This window comes from Convolutriloba macropyga, unplaced genomic scaffold, assembly GCF_964194025.1.
Source record: "Convolutriloba macropyga unplaced genomic scaffold, txConMacr16.3 SCAFFOLD_6352, whole genome shotgun sequence".
In the NCBI taxonomy this organism is placed as follows: Eukaryota; Metazoa; Xenacoelomorpha; order Acoela; family Convolutidae; genus Convolutriloba; species Convolutriloba macropyga.
Window position 1 is genome coordinate 5,476 of NW_027449821.1, and position 4,378 is coordinate 9,853.

Below are 4,378 nucleotides of genomic sequence, written 5' to 3' on the forward strand. Positions count from 1 at the left end.
AGTACAGCGCTTCAAGGGGATCGTCTGTTGTAACTTGCAGACGTGAACCAGGAATTCCTGGTACTTATGAGTCAACAACTCATAGGGATTACGTCCCTGCCCTTTGTACACACCGCCCGTCGCTACTACTGATTGGATAGTTAAGCAAGAATTGCAAATTCCTACTGTTGGGACTTCGGTCTCCGGCAACGGGATGAAGCGGATCGAGCTTAATTGTCTAGAGGAAGTAAAAGTCGTAACAAGGTTTCCGTAGGGGAACCTGCGGAAGGATCAGTGATTGATTCCTTCGGGCATGGCTGCTGGTAGAGGCCATGTCTGTAGTGCGCATGACGCTCTGTCGCTAGAGATTGCTTGGCAACCAATCTCGAATTATGTATCGAGCTCAAAAACTACTTGTGTGGATACATAGTTCAGCAGTCATGGCAAGGGACTGCTTAAAGGGAGACTAGTTAGCAAAAGCAGCCTAGCAGAACTGCAGCTATCTAGATCTCAGAAGCTGGGTTATAGAAGCCCAGCTATAGACTTGTGAATGAGAAAGGCCTAAAAAGGTCCACAAGTCGCGTGGTTAGAACCGACACGCAAAAATCCCAGCGAGTGACAGAGCGTTGCGCTGTTCAGTGGGAAAGAGTTGAGCTACTCGGGGCGCCCACTGAACTTGCTCCGAGCCAAAGGCTCGAAAAAACACAGCTTAGCCTCAGATCCTTTACATAGAAGGCTAGCTAAAATAAACTTACCTTGGACGAGGGTAAAGTTTAGTCAGTTCTTAGGGGAGAGTAATCCACAGCTTCTCGCCCTCTGAACATTCTCCCAGATATGTAGGTCTGGGAGAGTCTCCTCCTGTTCTTCGGAATCTGGAGGTAGACAAAGACAGTACGATACGATCTTGCATCGGGATGACTAACCGATAATGATCATAATCTGACAATTTTTCCGGCTTGAGGCACCGGAGTCAGATTAAAGACACATACTGAACTAAAGGCGTATGTGCAAAGCTTGTCGGAGTGTAGAGAGTCAAGCTGAGTTGACTCGTCACGTGGTGATGACAACAGCCATGTGCAAAACACTCACAACTTTATCGTCTATGTGGAAAAGGTTGCTAACAGCGCTCTCTATGAGAGGCCCTCGCATATAACTATACGAGGAAAAGGCGATAGAGTTGTTTGAATGTGGGGCAGGTTCATCGACAAGCTAAGTTGATCACATTCTTGTTGTGGCATCCTACTAGAATTGGTCACGGTCTGCACCAACTCTCCCCAAGTTGGCCAGACTTAAAACTAGAAATAAGGTTTGCAGCTATGTGAACCTAGAAACTGTAAAGGAGTTGAAAGAACTTAAAGGAATTGAAAGAGGCCTTGAGGTATATCCTCTTGGTAAAGACCCACAAAAGCTCACAAAAGTGGCTTCGAAGGGCAAAACTGGTTCATCCAAAACAATTGGAGAGCTTAAAGCAGAACCAATTCGAATGAAACACTATTGGTGAAACTTCATCATGAGAACGTCACAAGCTGATCACGCTCTATGATATGACTAGTATTATGTTGCTTCTAGTAGGCTAAGCGCAAGCCGAAACATCAACATGTGAAAGTCGTAGAATTTTGCAATCAAACTGTGGCTAGTACTGTGATGTTACTAGTAACCTGGTGTTCCGTCATATGGCCAAGAGAGCATTTGAAGGCGAAACTTCTGCATGGGAAAGCTGCATCATGATCAAAATTTTATATCGAGTATTATGTTGACGTTAGTAGGCCTTGGCCGAAAACGCAGCATGTGAAAGGTATAGATAAAAGTTATTGTTGCAGTCAGTACTGTGTAGTTACTAGTAGCTGGATTTAAGCTCAAAATGAGACACTGTTGGTGAAACTTCATCATGAGAATGTCACAAGCTGATCAAGCTCTATGATATGACTAGTATTATGTTGCTTCTAGTAGGCTAAGCGCAAGCCGAAACATCAACATGTGAAAGTCGTAGAATTTTGCGATCAAATTGTGGCTAGTACTGTGATGTTACTAGTAACCTTGTGTTACGTCATATGGCCAAGAGAGCATTTGAAGGCGAAACTTCTGCATGGGGAAGCTGCATCATGAACAAAAGTTTATATCGAGTATTATGTTGACATTAGTAGGCCCTGGCCGAAAGCGCAGCATGTGAAAGGTATAGATAAAAGTTATCGTTGCAGTCAGTACTGTGTAGTTACTAGTAGCTGGATTTAAGCTCGAAATGAGACACTGTTGGTGAAACTTCATCATGAGAAACGTCACAAGCTGATCACGCTCCATGATATGACTAGTATTATGTTGCTTCTAGTAGGCTAAGCGCAAGCCGAAACATCAACATGTGAAAGTCGTAGAATTTTGCGATCAAATTGTGGCTAGTACTGTGATGTTACTAGTAACCTTGTGTTACGTCATATGGCCAAGAGAGCATTTGAAGGCGAAACTTCTGCATGGGGAAGCTGCATCATGAACAAAAGTTTATATCGAGTATTATGTTGACGTTAGTAGGCCCTGGCCGAAAGCGCAGCATGTGAAAGGTATAGATAAAAGTTAGCGTTGCAGTCAGTACTGTGTAGTTACTAGTAGCTGGATTTAAGCTCGAAATGAGACACTGTTGGTGAAACTTCATCATGAGAACGTCACAAGCTGATCACGCTCTATGATATGACTAGTATTATGTTGCTTCTAGTAGGCTAAGCGCAAGCCGAAACATCAACATGTGAAAGTCGTAGAATTTTGCAATCAAACTGTGGCTAGTACTGTGATGTTACTAGTAACCTTTTCTTACGTCATATGGCCAAGAGAGCATTTGAAGGCGAAACTTCTGCATGGGGAAGCTGCATCATGAACAAAAGTTTATATCGAGTATTATGTTGACGTTAGTAGGCCCTGGCCGAAAGCGCAGCATGTGAAAGGTATAGATAAAAGTTATCGTTGCAGTCAGTACTGTGTAGTTACTAGTAGCTGGATTTAAGCTCGAAGTGAGACACTGTTGGTGAAACTTCATCATGAGAACGTCACAAGCTGATCACGCTCTATGATATGACTAGTATTATGTTGCTTATAGTAGGCTAAGCGCAAGCCGAAACATCAACATGTGAAAGTCGTAGAATTTTGCGATCAAATTGTGGCTAGTACTGTGATGTTACTAGTAACCTTGTGTTACGTCATATGGCCAAGAGAGCATTTGAAGGCGAAACTTCTGCATGGGGAAGCTGCATCATGAACAAAAGTTTATATCGAGTATTATGTTGACGTTAGTAGGCCCTGGCCGAAAGCGCAGCATGTGAAAGGTATAGATAAAAGTTAGCGTTGCAGTCAGTACTGTGTAGTTACTAGTAGCTGGATTTAAGCTCGAAATGAGACACTGTTGGTGAAACTTCATCATGAGAACGTCACAAGCTGATCACGCTCTATGATATGACTAGTATTATGTTGCTTCTAGTAGGCTAAGCGCAAGCCGAAACATCAACATGTGAAAGTCGTAGAATTTTGCAATCAAACTGTGGCTAGTACTGTGATGTTACTAGTAACCTTTTCTTACGTCATATGGCCAAGAGAGCATTTGAAGGCGAAACTTCTGCATGGGGAAGCTGCATCATGAACAAAAGTTTATATCGAGTATTATGTTGACGTTAGTAGGCCCTGGCCGAAAGCGCAGCATGTGAAAGGTATAGATAAAAGTTATCGTTGCAGTCAGTACTGTGTAGTTACTAGTAGCTGGATTTAAGCTCGAAGTGAGACACTGTTGGTGAAACTTCATCATGAGAACGTCACAAGCTGATCACGCTCTATGATATGACTAGTATTATGTTGCTTATAGTAGGCTAAGCGCAAGCCGAAACATCAACATGTGAAAGTCGTAGAATTTTGCGATCAAACTGTGGCTAGTACTTTGATGATGCTTGTAGCCAACCGAATTGGTTGAAAAGCCCAATAAGTAAGCTAACTTGGGAGAGCTTGTTGGAAACCAAATGCTACTAGATTGGTCCAAATACATCCTTCAACAGGGGATCACTTGGCTCGCTTTACGAAGAGGAGCACAGCTATATGTGTTAATTCGGTATGAATCGCAAGATTTGTTTACCGACCTCTCTAACGCAAAAGGCGGTCTCGGCTTCGGCTGTTGACTGCGTCCGATTCAGGGTTATATAACTCTCGATTGAACACATTGATGTTCTATTGTTGGTGCTTCCAATAAAATTGGAACACTTAAAGCAGAACCGATTCAAATAATAGCATTCTGATCAATGATTGCATTCCTTGATCAAGAACTGCTGGAGTCATTGTGATGGCGAATTTTCTTCATAAGAAAATTGCAAAGAGACGGAACTTAATGAGACTAGTATTATGTTGTTTCTAGTAAGCGGAAGCTGAAACAGCA

The 4,378-nt window shown here is 42.7% G+C and overlaps 1 pseudogene; it reads left to right on the plus strand.

Moving 5' to 3' along the window:
* The first annotated feature begins 3,992 nt into the window (after positions 1-3,992).
* Positions 3,993-4,144, plus strand: LOC142355359 (5.8S ribosomal RNA; annotated as a pseudogene).
* Positions 4,145-4,378: the final 234 nt, after the last annotated feature.